This window comes from Hetaerina americana, unplaced genomic scaffold (genome assembly GCF_022747635.1).
Source record: "Hetaerina americana unplaced genomic scaffold, ioHetAmer1.1.p SCAF_1, whole genome shotgun sequence".
Classification (NCBI taxonomy): Eukaryota; Metazoa; Arthropoda; class Insecta; order Odonata; family Calopterygidae; genus Hetaerina; species Hetaerina americana.
In genome coordinates, this window is record NW_027286069.1 from 76,050,933 (window position 1) to 76,067,179 (window position 16,247).

A 16,247-nucleotide genomic window follows, 5' to 3' on the forward strand; every position below is an offset into this window, starting at 1 on the left:
CTCGGTTTTTCTAATTGTTAAAGGAGTGGCTTCCATCTCTCAGTGATCGGGATTCTATTTCTATAGCAAATTTCTTCATTTCAAACAAACGATCTAATGACAAGAATCTCTGGAAGATAATCACTTTTGGTTTCTTTCTAATCCTTGCAACTGACTGAGCAACTCCATGCAGGATTCTTCCTCAGTTTTTCCAGGCGTCGAGGGAGGTCGATTCACCTGTGAACCCTTCAGTCACAATTATTATTACTTTTCAATCGAGGTTCTACTCTGCATTAGCTCTCCCAGAGTATATTTGTGGATTACGAATAGCCTCGAGATATCATTTCATTGATTGAACTATATCTTTCATTGAAAAGAAGAAAACGTTTGCCTCCATAGCACTTACCCCAGACTAGCGAAAATGAAATGGATCTTTAAAATGACCTTCTGAAGAGTCGATGAAAAAATTTATTTTTTTCCTTCTCTTTTTTTCATGGGACAGCAGCATAGGCAGCAGTGAATTGACTCCTATCTTTTAAAGGAAACGAAAGTTTGGTGCAAATTGCTGTTATTACTTTGAATGCGCGTACACGTACATGTATGTCTTCATGCGCATACTTGCTATGTTTTTAAAGCACAGTTTCTGTCGACTGCTTTCGTTGTAACCCTGCAAAAATTCATCTTTTAATTTCGACTGATTTACTCACATTCGATGGACTACAGAGGAGAAGACAGAAACTTCATGGATTGTGACCTTATTATTAGTTCTCTCTATTGCCCCCCCCCCCCGCAGCACAACTTGTCAGTGACTTGACTCGAACTAGTAATGTTGTGAAACGTGAATGCATTTGAATACATTTTCTGTAATGCTTTTCAAAAGACCACGTAGCAGTTTGAACGGACATTGAGTCGAGTCATCTACGAGGTGTTGTAGATATTAACTTCCCTACACGAAGAACTAGACATACTCTTTCGTGGTCGATTCGGAAGGCTGGATAGTTAATAAGTTTCAGTCATTGACACAGGTGTTACGATCGTAAAATGAGTTTTTAGATTAAAATACTGGCATTTTTAATGATTCACTGAAATGTTTCAAGGAAAAAATGTTTACATTTTTTATTTGGATGTAATTTTTGTGGTATTTGTATTTTATTGCCTTTCAATTTTATCATTTATTTTGTTTTTATTTAAATACATGCAATTGGGGTTACTTAAATCATTATTATCCAACACACCGTGGTATTTTCTTTTCAGTGATTTTGAATTCCATTCATTTCTTCTTTCCGCTGCTTTAACTTTACGGGCACATGTGTAATCATTCCGGTTTTTTTTATTCTCTACGGTTTATGCGTGTTTGGCCCTCCCGATTTCCCCCTTGGACCTTTACAAAAACGAGAGCTATCGCTAGGCTCCATATTGTTTTTGTTCTGATGCTAAATGATATGTTGGATTGATAAGATTCTCATACTCGATTGGCCCAGGGGCCAGCAAAAAAAGAGAGAGGGATTTTTTTTAATGCGGGAGACGAAGAATAAAACATCGCATTATGCCTTACCGACTGTTTCGAAAATCTAGGCTTTGGTTAAGTGTGCATAAGGAGCGGCACTTAAAGGGAATCGCGGGGATCCATGGCGTGACGTCGCTCCCTTTTGTCTTTATCGTTTTAAAAGCTCTTTAGCACCATAAAAAAAGGACAGAATTATCTGCTCGCATTCGTATTCAACCTTGGTTTCAGTGGTAGTATTCTGTACGGTTTGCTAGCTATAATCCCTGATGATGTTGCCTGCGATGAAACCGTGGTTGTGGCAATAAAAATTCTAATGGAATTTGTCTTCAAAGCTATTCTTCCTTCATTTACGCCTAGTATGAAAGACTTCCCCCGAGTAATGCCTGAGACAGTGTCTAACAGAATTTTAAGAGTAATTTTCACTAGTGAGTGCCGTAGTGTAATCGTTTTAATTCCTGGAAAAGACAGTCCCATTGCCCAAATTATTTTATCTGTTCGCCCGCCTCTATCCGTAACGGCTGTGGGGGAGCGAGGTTTCGCAAAGGCCGAAATTCTGACCCACTTTTGCCCTTCGTTGTCTTTGCTTTTCATCAATGTCGTCGATGACACAAGGGGTAATCCCATAACCGTTTGCTGATATGCGATCGGATTGCGGAAGGTGTTCAGTGTAGGAAAGTTCTAGCTGTACGATTACTCGGATAGGAGTATAACCATTTTTGGGGCTCAAAGGCCGATCGCCCTGCTAGCATTTAACCTCAAAAAGGTTTGCCATGGTAAAAATAAAGTACTGCGATCGAGATTTTACATCCCCTTCCAATTTCCTCACATTTCCCCCCTCCCCACCCCCACCTCTCTCATTCTCGGTTTTCCCAGCCATCTCCTTGCATCCTTCCTTTTGCCTCTGATTTCCCTCCCCTCAAATTCCCTCCTTTCGACGAACCTTTGGCTTTGTCTTATTTCTTGCGTGTGTCTGTGTACGCCTCCTTGACTATGTGATGTAGTATATGAGGTGCCCCGGACCGCTTGGAGAGCTTCCAGAAACCCACAACATGTTATGATATATTTTTTTCCCTTCGCCAGCGGAGCAGGATGAGAGGTGGGTCGGTTGTCATTGTCTGCGAAAGAATTCCGCGACGGAAAGTGAATGTGTAAAAAATGTCCACCGGTGAACCTCCGCCACCCCGCTTCTCCCATTTATTCTTCTGCCATTATATATATATATATATATATATATATATATATATATATATATATATATATATATATATATATATATATATATATATCTTTTCGATGTGCAAATCTGTGCATAATGAATTTGTGTCTGTTTATTTGTATTCGTGTGTATATATGCATGTAATTATAAATTGTATGCCTAATATAATATGCATACGACGATGGGTTAAATGGAAGAAGGGCCCATTAGGTCTCAATTTCGCCCAAATAAAGACCTCTATCTATCTAGATTCTCCTGTCTCCTCGTTTTCGGTCTCAACTCCTTCTCTCTAATATTCTCCTCGAGAGCAGTTGGTCAGTCGTTTGTCAGTCTTGTCGCGGTGCATCTTCAGTCCTTGCACAGTACATTCGGTCTTTTTTATGCGTTTTCCATATTTTAAAATTACCTTATAAAGTCGTTCACCGTCAGAGTTGCCGTAATTTGAAAAATTTAGCGTTTAATTAATTGGCAGTAAGAAGAGAGAACGTTTATCAAATTAATATTTTGGTCGTCCTTATGATATTTGAATGGTTTGTAATTGTACTCATCGGGTTCGGAACCAATGCAGTATACAGGTTTGGTAGATATGACTAGAAATAAGGGCTGGAAAAAGTGTAAAGAGGGGGAATGGACTATCTGGCCCACAGGGCATGTGAGTCTTTGATGAAAGAATTGATTGCTTTTGAGAGACTTGCAGAAGTAGTTTACCTTTGGGAGACCGTTACCCAGTTATGGTATGAAGGAACTAAAAAGTTGACATATTCTCTTCCGGGTGAACGACGAACCCGAGGTCAGATAAAGTACCACCGATCGAGTACACTAATAATTTTGGATGTAGGACCGGTGCCTTACCCCCTCCCGCCACACGCCTTTGCGGCGGTTTGCGAGGTATTGTGTAGATGTAGATGTTATCTATCCTTAATGTCCACGTTGCCGGTAAAGGGATTGATACTGAAAAATCCTCTATTGCGTGGATTGGAACCATCTCCAGCGTAATTGATCAGCAGGAGGAAACATTCCAAGTTCCTTTAGAATTATTGATAAATTTTTCAGCCGCTGCTGTTGTATTACGACTTATTTCCACAATAGTTATCCTTTCTAAATTCCCCCTGCTTTGTTAAACCTACGCATGTTAACATCTTTGGCAGACTTCTGCTAATTTAATTATTTCTGCATCTATTTATGAATTCTGGAACGTAGCCAGAAATTAGAACTCTTCGTAGTATTTGAAATTTAACTTTTTTCAAATATACATCGAACAGCTGCTTAACTACCGGTTTGTCGTCTGACCTCCGCTTACTCACCGACAGCAAACTCTCGCATCCGGCCTTAAGCAGCACTCATTGTACTCATCAAAGAGGAAAAAGGCATAGGTATTTATCCTTGGCGGAGTACCATGGTCGTTAACAATCCCCTGTCGCTCATGTGCGCACAGGGGAACATTTGTTTTCCTCTTATCTTGGATTCACAAAAGAGTGCGTATGCCCCAGTATGCTCTTTTTAAATTAACCGAGAGAGTTAAAATTACTCACGAACCAATCAGTATCTGATATAATAAATAGTTTCTGGCGTGACTTGGTGGAATTGCTTTATGGTAAAAGGAGCAAATCACTTTGTAATTACATGCCAATTAAATTGAATTAAGGCGTGTTTTAATTAAAGTTGGATTACATTGTGCTGTGTTTCTTTGGGTCAGTATAAAATGATTTGGGTCGCTCGGTGCGGTATAACACGATTGAAATCATGAGTACTCACTTCCTAGAAGGTTGCGACTAGTCGAAAGCCTTAAAATCGAGCATTTGGTAAAGAAAAATTGTTTACAGTAGGGAAGATTAAAAACAATATCCACTTCATTTTTCTTTTACGAATGGCAAATACTTATGCTGTTCTCTTTTTTTAAATGGGCATCCTCCGCTTATCATTTAATTCTCTTTTCCTCTAACGCAAATTTGCTTGGTTCGATCCCTGCTGACGGCGCATAATGAAGTCCGAAACGACCTCGGGAGTCGAATGAAATTATCACGTATTTCCCTTGGGAATAATATTTACACGTTCTTAACGTGTATTTTTATCGTATGCCTCAAAATTTTATCGTTTACAAATTTCATCGATTGTTTTCTGAATCCCATTGCAAAATCTCTCGCTCGTAAAATATTTTCTCGTTATGTCGTCACCATCGCAATTTTTGAACGCAATGGGAAAGGACGTGTGTCTGGCCACTTCTTTGTTATTTTGTTTGCTAATGGAAAAGAAAGATGTAGCCGACTTGAAATTCTCGCGATATTCCCTCCGGCTTGATACATGGGAACGCCATTCAGTGGTGGTGTTGCGGGGATTTACTGTCTGCGGTGTGCCCAATCAGCGGAAATCACGTGTAGTCGTTCGGGGTTTGCGTTACAGTGGGCGGGCGTGAGCAGTCGGCAGCTCGGTGTCGACCCGGCGCAGAAAGAGGGGGGACAGGAGGGAGTGCCGATGCGAAATCGTTATAATCCCTCTCACACTCACTCACTCCTTCTCTCGATGATGTCATCTGCACCGTTGATTTTTTTTCTTTCGCGCTCTCTCTCCTCGACGCCTTTGTGTGGAGCCTCGAACATGTTTTCCTCGATCCGTGTTATTTTTCAATTTACTCGATACCGTTGATAGCGAATGTGGCAACTAGACTGTATGCGTCGAAAATCGTGTGTCCGAATGTTTACGAAAACTGTGGACGAAACTATGTGTCACCTATATTAATTGTTCTAAGTTTAAAGCGTTGTCATTTATTTTTTTTTCAAAGGTCCACTATCGTTGAGTCAATTCGAAATATGTTTATGGCGCAAACTGCAGTGCGCAGGACGCTGAAGGTTACCGGATAATATAAGCTTTTGTTACCATTATGATATTAATTTTGCCAGTTTTCTTACCAACAGCTTGTCTATTTTGTATGCAACTTCCCTGATGTATCAACGGGTTGCAGTAGCCGATTTATCACACCTATCTGCATTTCATAGAATTATTGATTACAATATTACCGTTTTTACAAAATGATCAATGCAGTGACGTTTCACTCATTCCATGTTCAATATAAATGAAAATCGAATATTTTCGAATATAATGGAAAGCCATTGGTTAGTTCATATAGATTTTAGTTCCCAGTAGTTTATACATTTTGCAGCGGCTCGCAATTCCTCTCTTTGTACCCTTTTTGCCAAAGGAATTAATCATGTAGGCATAAAGAGTTTGACATGTGTAATTATTTTTGAGTTGCTTGAGTAATGGATGCTGTTCAGCCAGTTTTGCATTTACCCAATTTCTCAAGATAAGTTTAAATTGCGTTTGCTCTTTAGTATTGACTTAAGAATTCATATGAATTAATAGGAGGAAGATAAATTTATGTTTGAATGTCTTATAGGGTCAAAATGGATGCATTTTGTTGTTTAAGTTTGATTTGATGCAACCTATCAACTTTCGTGGAGGTCTATGGCTCGCAGGTAAAAAGTTAATGCAATGCAGGAGAAAAGCCAATATTGTTGGCAGTCATTAATGTATGTATATTGAATATAATTCATAGTATTTATATACTATTCTTTTATGTTTGGTTGCCTTGAATAATTGAAGTTTCACGTTAGAATTGCGTCAACCTAAACAAAGGTATAGTTGTACTTCCGAAATCATTTTATGCAATAGTTTCCCTTGGAAAAGTCTTGAACCTTAACAATATTTCGTTTGATAGAGCGCGACGTGTTTTGCTTGGTTGGTGTGTAATGGCCGCTTGTATTTACCCGATGCAAAGTGTTTAAAAAAAATTAAAAATCGCCTGTCTAATGACATGCCCCTCTGATATAGTAGTGCATAAAAGACTACTGAGACAGGAAACACATAGAGAATGGAACGACGAATGGAACAGAATAGAAAAGGGAAGGAAAACACACCGTATATTTCCGAACATAGATGACCGGATTAAATTAAATATTAAACACACATCAGCAAGCACACAAGTGTTAACCGGACATGGAAACTTTAACTCCTACTTAAACTTCATAGGGAAATGTTTTACCCCTCTGTGTAACTGTGGAAAAGAAGACACAGCAGAACACAGAGTGGGGGATTGTGTTTTCTATGAGACAGAGCGGCAACTCTTATTGAACAGTATGGAAGAGAAGCTAACGAGCTTTAGGGAAATGATTACATTCTGCCTAAAGAACAACAATAACCTGCTCGGAAAATTTGCAATAAGAAAACCAGCAAATAGTGAAACACAACAAGCGAACTAACCGGGAAATATTTTGTGTAAAATGTAGCAATGTATTCTATATGTCTATTGAGTGATTTTTTTTTTTCTTGAATTGTTTATCATTAGTTTAACTCCCAACATATATAAGCACCTGTAGATGTTAAAATTTTAGAAAAACTTTCCTTATGTCTGATTATTTTTGTCTTTTTGTCTGTTTTGTTATGTATGTTGTTTCCTTATGTCTCATTATTGTTTGTAAAAAGGGGAACTAAGATTCAAAGGAATCCCCAACTGACTGTGAAGTAAAATAAAAGTGGACCCAGGAAACCATTGGTCAAATGGGTCCAAAAAATTAAAAATTAAAATAGTGTACCTGTGATTCTGGGATTGTTGTCTATTAGGAAATACATGATTATTAGTGTTTTTTATTGATATGAGTATGTTAAATTATTAGAAACAACGATTGTGCTCACGAATTTGCCACGAAAATTGACATGAGAACTGTGCACGATCAGTAATCGAACTCTGAGACGAAAATATTTATTATGGAAATACCATCAAGTTCTTCTATGGGTAACGATATAAAATTGAATACATGCGTAAACAGATTCCTGGTGCGAAAGGGTGACCCAGCCCTGCCGCTCAGGTGCACAACCGTCGCCCCTCAGAATAAACTAGAATAATGAGGAGAGAGCGTGAGCGAACCATAAGAACAGAAGTATGAATCACAGATGTCGTGTATTAGTCTTGAATCATAGCTGCTGGAGGTTAAGAGGAACGGACCGACTAGAGACGCGAATTGTCTTTGTCAGTTGGCAGGGGAAACAGTTGCACGTTAGGGAATTGGTTTGTCATGCCCTGTGGACATTCTCCATGTTCGGCGGCAAATGCACGTGGGCGCCCAGCTCGAGGAGGCGTTATCACGGCGTGGAAAACTAGTCGTGGCCATATTTCATCCGGACAAGGGTCATTTGATGATCGGCCGCCCCCCAAATCGAAGTTTCCTTTGGCGCCGTCCCACCCCCGAGAGATAGTTTCATTTTTCACGGTAGCTTTTCATTAATTTGCTGTCACCCCCGAGAGAACTCACTGTATTTTTTATTCCTTCACTCTTATTTTAATTTATCGCTCGCCCCGCGTGATATAAAGCACGCCCCCTGGCTGGGTGGGCCACTTCGAATCGCTCCCGCATGGTCAGCGTTCTTCTGTTTTTATTTCCTTTTTTTCCCCTTCGTGGGTTTCTTTTGTTTCTCCCCAGTCCAGTAAGTGGCCCGGTTGTTGCGTCCTCCTCCCTGCCCGTTTGCGCATGATTTCCCGCGTGCCTTTTTTACTCTCACGCACCCGCTCGCCGCCAACGACAAATCGCCCGCGTTCCTTCCAGTTCCTGCGTGTGAGGGCGGACCCAATCGGATGACTCTCTCGCCAGGTGGGCACGCATAACCTCGGAGACTTGGCGTTCCGGGGGAGAATGACTAGGGGAGCGGGGGGTAGATATAGACGAGACTCTCGGGTCCAGCCAATCGTCGCCTTTCCCAGCTCCCGTGCCCTTCAGCCAACCGCCCCCGTCCTCCACGCCACCCCTTGCAGCAGCAGCAGACACCCCTTCCCGAGCACCGGTACCCTCTCCTCCTCCCTTTTTCCTTCCCTCCCTCCCCCGGCTCCACCCAGTTCCAAGGTGGACCACTTATGGACAGGCAGTCGTCCACTTCCTCAATGCTCCCTCTCTCTCACTCACTCACTGCTTCTCATCTCCCTCTTGTTCTCTCCACCCCGCACACCAATCCGTCTCCCCTAAACCCGCCGAACGCGTCACCCCCGTGTCCTCACAACTGTCTTCTTTTTCCCGACTCCCCGGTTGTCCCGTTCCCACTTCCCGAAAACCTTCCCTCCCGATGCGCGCGTAAAGATTCGTGTGCCCGTTCGAAATGCTGGCGATGTCCTCTCTTAGGCGTGTGTACTTATATGTGAATAGTGATCGGCTGGTTGCAGTTAATCCTCGAAATATGCTATACCTTCATGCAAGTTCTTCATTCTCTCGCGGCATGTGGATTTTAAAAAATTGGGCTTTCTCTGAGTCACTTGTTACCCGCTTTTTTATGTTCTTATTCTCCGAGTCGCAACTCCCCGACACACAGTGCTAATTGACGAGTATGGCACGCCTTAGTTCGAATAGACACCCTACGACCTCATTTGGCGGTGATCAAATCAATTGTGTGCGATTGATTTCAAAATCGATACGGGACACTCCAATTGTTGACTTTTCCAGTAATCATCCTCGATTTAAAATTAAAGCGTATTTTACCGTGGCAAATTGTTTACTTAATGGTTCATCTGGATGAAAATCAGTTGCAAAAATCTCTAAAATCAACCTGAAGTTTCCCCTGAACCCAGCAGTTTGAGAATTCACGCACCAGGATAGGGCGGCCAGTCCTTTTCGACGAATAAATAAATCCTTAAAATGTATTCTGTAGGTCCTTAATAAACTTCTGGTTCAAACCATGGTGCCTTTGAGCATCCTCAGCTTCTTTCCCCCTAGCTGTGTGACATTTTTCGGGTAGCAGATCATCATGGATCATTTCCGCAACCTACCCGTAATTGGTATTCAGGGAAGGAAATGGCCAACCTCACCCCCTCCCCCCTCAGTCGTCAACCTTGGCCTCTTGATTTTCACAGGGTGTATGGCTAGGCTAATGATAAGGTGAGCTCCAACCTCACTTTTCAAATCGACCTTCAGATTGATTACTGTAGTGGTTGGTAATAAGAAAGGTGTCCAAGACATATTTTAATTCATTCGTTATGGGCCGATCAAAAAGAGTAGAAATCTGACTTAGACACTGGGTTTCTATCATAGCGGAAGTAATATTCTGGTTGATAAGATGCCGTTTTCCCCCCAACGACAAGGCATTAGAATAACTGTCAGCGTCTGCGCTATGGGTTAAAAAATTATTTTTTATTCTACATGTAAGTAGCGTAGTATGCTGTCATTATTTCATTTAAACTTAGTTTATTATCCCACTTGTTACTAGCAGCTTGTCGCGCATGCGTGGAGATGTATTTTTCATGCCTAGTTGTCGTAATGAATGCCCTTGTAGTTCTCATTATTTCCATAATTGGAATAATTTAAATTAATCGGTAACTAAAAATAAAGGAAAACTTAATTTTTTATGTTGCTTCCCTGATGTTCAATCAACCCCTTCAATACATCCTAGCGATGGTTTGCAGGGTACATCGTAGAAGTACAATTTTGTGTACTGCCAAACGGATTATTCCATCGCATTCGAAGCGGTCTACTCTCAATACGCGTTCAGGGGATGTAGTAGCGCTAAAACATCGTGCCAACTCCGAGAATCGAACCGGATACGGGCCCTTAGTGTGGGAGGCCAATGTGCCACCGCTACCGCACCAATAATGTCCCCGAGAACAAGGCTGCTCGGTGCAAGTTGATCGCCGAGATTGAGGTTACTGCGGGTTCGAAACTCATTTTTTTTAAGGACGTATTGAGTGGTTAAATATGAGTACCTTTGACTTATGAGGCTCCCCATATATTACGTCGCGTCCAGAGGAAGGCGGGGCCGGTAACGTGCGATTAATTGTGTGTATATGAGAGAGAGATAGAAAGATAAAGGAAGTGTGACGTTCCAAGGAAATTGCTCCAATAATTTGTCTTCATCAATATGCCAAATGTCAATAAAATTAACAGCTGTTGTAGGCATTCGCTTGGAAATCCAATAACATTAGGATATTGGTGTAGTTTTTGAAAATTTTGAAACCCGGTGCGGCAGGTACGACGCCATATAAGGGATAGAGGGCATTTGAGCCTCTTTTGACCATGTGGGACTAGGGGAGAAGGGTGATGTCAGATAATGGCTCAAGGCCATAAAATATGGAATGCTACTTACCATCAGCTTCTTCAGGTTTTGCCCGGTGAAGACAAAGAAAGAATGAATATTGATTTTTTAAACGAAAAACCTTAGTTGCAAAATATAGTAGATTTTTCTTAGCTTTAAACTGCTTCCGTAGATCTTAGGAAAGAGCACTGTGACTTAGTGTACTGTTTTGACACTAGTTCTTAAACCAATGGATTGGCAGTCGGAGGTTCCCATATTGGTTCTCCATATCTGAACACTATTTGAGCGGTTGCCAAAGCAACGATAGCTAGCTACTCCATTTGAAGGGCGAATCATACTCGGAAATTATTGCACCTCCGTCTCCCTCACATTGGTAATAAATTGTTTTTGTCGCCTTTAAAATATATATATAAATATATACATATAAATATATATATATAAATATATATATATAAATATATATATATATATATATATATATATATATATATATATATATATATATATATCTCGTATATACACACACACACACACTACCCTTTATTCATTTGAACATCAAGAACTTACCTATGCATTAATGGCTGGTGCCTTAACAACCCCCGCAACACACAGTGCGGTGGCTTGCGAGGTATGGTATAGATATAAGTGAAATACTTTCTCTGCGGGATGAACGTTTGGTGTTCAGTTAAAGTTATTCCTAATAAATCTGGTGCACCAATATGAAATCACACGTAACATGCAAACATTCAAGCATTTCTTTGGCCGGATTATAGACTTGGGAAGCACCGGCCGGTGACCAATTCCGGGACAGAATTATTTAACGCCTTTGGAATTTATAGAGGAAGCGACGAGAGGGATGGACGAAGAGGGAATAGCGGTTCCGATTAGTAGGGGCATTATTAGCCGGCGCCACTGTCACTGCTACTCTCCGTTGTTATTCCTGACAATACCGTTGGCAATTGTGTTGCGGCTGGTGACTACAGAGCGTTGAATAAAATGAGATAGTGGTCGGGGTTTTTCACGGAAGACAATCGCGCAGTTTCATCTTGTGGTCACCCTTTTATTACTGTCGGATGTTTTTGCATTCCGGCATTTACAAACGTGGCGTGAACGTAGTGAAGTGTGTACCTTTGCGTAGCTTGCCAAATGAACTAGATTACCACGGTCAATGTCTGTCAGTCGTCAGCATACTATTTTCGTATTCCCGCACCTCGTCCATTTTCCGCATTTTACGAACTCAATAACATTTTCCCCCGATTGAAAAATTTGATTCGTTCTCTATCCCGCGAATTATGTTTTCTAGGAACGCAGCAATCACGCTCTTCCCCATTCCTCCGATCTTCTGTAGCAATGTCTCTCGAGTGAGTACGCACATTGCTGGTGCTCGAATTGGTTTAAGGTGGTGCATGTAAAGAATTTGTGTGTAAATGGCAATGCATTATTTCTGTACGTCAAAAATATATCTAAAGAAAAGAGAAACGGCTGAAATATGGCAAGTTTATAACGGCGCGGATGGTACTGGAATGACTGAAATTTGTGAGGGAAAGGAAAAAGTGTAGTACCTTAACAAAACAACTCATCTCGGGGTGGCAAATCCTCTTCGGCCATCACCAAAGCATACGAAGAGTATCTGGCTAGCCATTGCCTATCGGCAACATGTTTGAATTCTGTTTTTTTCAGGAGGATGAAATTGATGGACTTGGTATTTCGTGTTCGTTAAAAAGATACTCCCAGGTGATGATGGACTAAAAATATTTTCTCCTTTCCCTTAGTCAGAGACAGTCTGGGAAGAGCCTACGTCATCCAGATGTTGGGGCGGTTTGATCTTATGAAGTGATTCAGCCTCGAGTCCTTGGGATTCGGATGAGGCGCGTTGTCCGCGGCGGCAGGTCCGGATTGCCGTCTCGACTTCGCAAATCGCCTTTACTCCCAAGTGATCTTGCGGCTAGAAAATACCAGTTATCCCCGCAGAAATATCAGTCATATTAATATCCCGTAGCTTTGGCTTTAAGACCATTCCGACAAGATTAGATCGACATGATTGAGTCTCGCTTTTTTTGTTGGATGGCACAGAATTATTTTAACTGTCGGAAAATTACGATGGTACAGATTGGCTGTTTCGAAATGAGATCGAGCCGACCGAGTGTTTGGAGACAAATTGCCAATGAATTACTCCGCGTAATTCGTCATTTTAACACGGAAAAATATTTACCAGTGTTGACTGCAGTTGCCGTGATTGTATTTGAATGTCCGATCCTTGTCATTTGTCGTTGCTCGATGACAACTCTAGTTATTTTCATATCCATTTCGAGTGAGATTCAAATTTGAAAACATTAACGATAAATAGAACTGGTTTTTATAGCTTTGCCATGATAAAACTCCTCGTGACAGAGCCCACATTGCATAGTCAACTCTTTATTTGCCCGTAATTTAGAGTTTAGTCTTGCACATTCATAAATTCATTAGTAAAGGCCCTCAGCAAAATTGTTGGCAAATCTTTAACCATTAATTTGCCAAGCAATCATGAGGAGAACACCTCATGAGAGGACGAAGACTTAAAAACTCGCCAATATTATACTTACGCGTGAAACGGGCTAAAAAATATTTTTTTTTATTATTTAAGCTTGAATTTTAGAAATTTACAAGTTGATCCCACGAGTGTTTACGTATGTCGTTAAAAATGAACTTAGTGCAGCTGACTTGAATTAGTTTTCCTCGTAAAATTAGTCTATATAGTTTTTGTTAGCGGTTCTACTCTTCCTGCCAATCAATTTTTTTTCGTTACGGAAGCCAAATGTGGACTGAGGACTCTATAATGATTCCCGTACCCTAAATAATAAAATGTCTCTTAATGGTTTTGCAATCATATCTCCAATTGGAAGCACCGTCATCGCTGCTGCCCATTTTCTAGTCCCGTGGGAGGAGTTGGTCGGGACGACAGAAACCTTTTAAGTTAAACGGCGGAAATATATGTTTGAACAGCTAATTTTGTTTTTTTTTCTTGAGTCTAGAACCGCCAACTAATTTAGCAGTCTCTTCGTCGTTCTTACTGCTGGTTTCAAATCGTGTCCGCTAGGTCGTAAATTTTTATTCCCGCGCATTTTACTCCCCAGCAAATAAAACGCCTGACTCATTTCGCTCTTGCTTTGTACCATTTTGTGTCCTGCGAGCCAGATATGGTTTTCAAGAGTCCCAATCGGCCAAATAGCACGGCTACCAGCGGATGCTTCAGTAAATTACAAAATACTTGAGCGTTTGAATCGCTAGATAATAAGGGTTAGTTGACATTTCAGATAAGAAAAACTTAGTTATTCCACGTATATTTTATAAAACGCGACCCAGGTTTCGACTTACAAAGTCATCATCAGTAAGTCGAAACCTGGGCCGTGTTTAATAAAATATATATGTGGAATAACTAAGTATTTCTTTTCTGAAATGAATCGCTTCCACAAAGTGACGCCTGAAACCATTCTATTAATCAGTTGACACCGCAAGACTTCTTTTTTACCCTCTCACCAACACCTTGAATTTAAGGTACTGGTGGATGGGCAATAAATGAATGATGGATGACATTTGCTGTTGCCTACATATTAACGCTACACCTCTAAGACGATAATATACTCCCGCACGCTGACTGAGATGGCTTAGCATCTGAAATTCTCCGGGAGCTGTTTTAGTCTAAATCACCTAAGGTAACTGTGAGCCCAAACTCTCTTGTCTACTGGTCAAAGCAGTTCGTACCTGAAGCGTCACTATTGGGTCCATCGATCAGCCAAGCGCATGCACTACGTTTTCAATCGGATCAAGTCACGGTGTCTAATTTCTGAACCGACAACTTTCCCTTCTAGGCAAGGAGCTCCACCCACTAGACAACGCCCAAATTATTACAAAAAGTGCTAAGGTTTTTCTCAGTGATGAAGTTTACCCTCCCGAGCACGCAAAAAAGTGGTAACGAGGAAGCACTACGGCACCAACAGTACACTGCGAGAGACTTATTTTATGGGTAATTTTCGATGTGAAAAAATATTTGAGAAATTGAAGAAAAAATATCTTTTATTTGTTAGGTCGGAAACATTTAAGGCGACGGACCTATGTATAAGGTAATAAAATATTGTTTTAGTTGTTCTCATTTTGTCGTTTTAAAATTCATTAATCATTATAGTATTCGGTTCGATATGTTTGGACGCATTATCAACTCAGCCCATAAATGCACTTAAGGGTAAGAATTTGCGGAGTTTTGAGATTCTGTACGACTTCGTACCAGGGAAAAATGATTTCATTCAACTGCAAGGTTGATGTGATAATTTCGAGTAACAGTAATACTATATAGCCTTCCTCCTGTTATATGCTAATCGTCTTTCCATACAGGGATGCATTAATTCGATTTGCAAGTTCTTGGCGAATTCTTGCTGATTTCTTGGTGAAGTCTCTTTCCACCATGTGAAAAGAGGCTACTAATCCGTAATCATTCTATTATCATCTGTCGTGATTAATGTATCACAGTGTACCGTAGTGTAGTGTACAGACACCAGTATATTTTTAAAGTAATTTATGAATCATATCATCTTGACCATAGCCCTGATTTATACAATGTTAATATTTATTTCTCTCTTCTACAGGTAAATTTCCATTCCATTGCAGCTATTCTTATGAAAAAGACGATGCCTTCGGTGAGTCATAACTACTATCAAGTGTTGCTACAAATGTGGGTTTACCTACATGTATGTACATGCTTAAATTCGCGGCGTAGTGACTTAATTCTTTCATTAATAAATGGACTAGGTAACTTTGTCTTATACATATATTTATATGGATGTTTTTAACGAGATGGAGTGAATAAATAATTAAAAAGTCCACCCAGATTGATAGATGAGGGTGACTTAAACTAAGATATATTAAATTATAATAAATCGTGAGCCTGCATGTCACCTTTCTTGTCACCCTGTACCAGAGGGTAATCCGTGCTCTGCTAATAACTGAAATTGCAAATAACTAATATATCAGAGCCATTTCGTTCGCATTTGCTTGTACGACATTAATAGTGCTCCATCCAAAGTTAGAAACGGTTGTATTCTGAAATGAGGCCTCCGCTGTTGATGGATAATGAAACAAAAATCGTGCCTCGAGAATCGATTTGTTCATCGCCTCGAGAATTGGTGGCATCTCAATTCACTTGAATGCCTTCTATTTTAACTTGACCGCCTTGTATTCCTGGACGTTGTGCCATTTGAATACAGTCGCAGAGTCGTAATTATACGAGTAATTTATTTCTCTTGTAAAATGTGAATCTTTTTGGACGTACGATAGAGTCTGCACAAGTAGTGTATGGATGCTGAATCAGGATGGCAGTGATAGAAGAGTTGAGATCCGTGGGCTAACAAATGATGAGGTTCTTCAGCACAGGAGCTTAAGTATTCCTTGTCAACTCATTGGGGGTAGGGTAGGTTTAGGTTTTTCTAAACTCGAGTAAACTAAATATTA

The 16,247-nt window shown here is 40.5% G+C and overlaps 1 protein-coding gene across 3 annotated transcripts in view; it reads left to right on the plus strand.

The window, feature by feature from the left end:
* Hr39 (Nuclear hormone receptor FTZ-F1 beta) overlaps positions 1 to 16,247 on the plus strand; it is a 218,210-nt gene that overhangs the window by 108,811 nt on the left and 93,152 nt on the right. The window contains exon 4 of one of the 3 annotated variants that reach the window (XM_071591831.1): positions 15,386 to 15,436. The exons of the other annotated variants lie outside the window; for them this stretch is intronic. The gene's annotated coding sequence lies outside the window, so the exon portion shown is untranslated. The remainder of the gene's footprint in view (positions 1 to 15,385; positions 15,437 to 16,247) is intronic. 3 annotated transcript variants of the gene reach the window in all.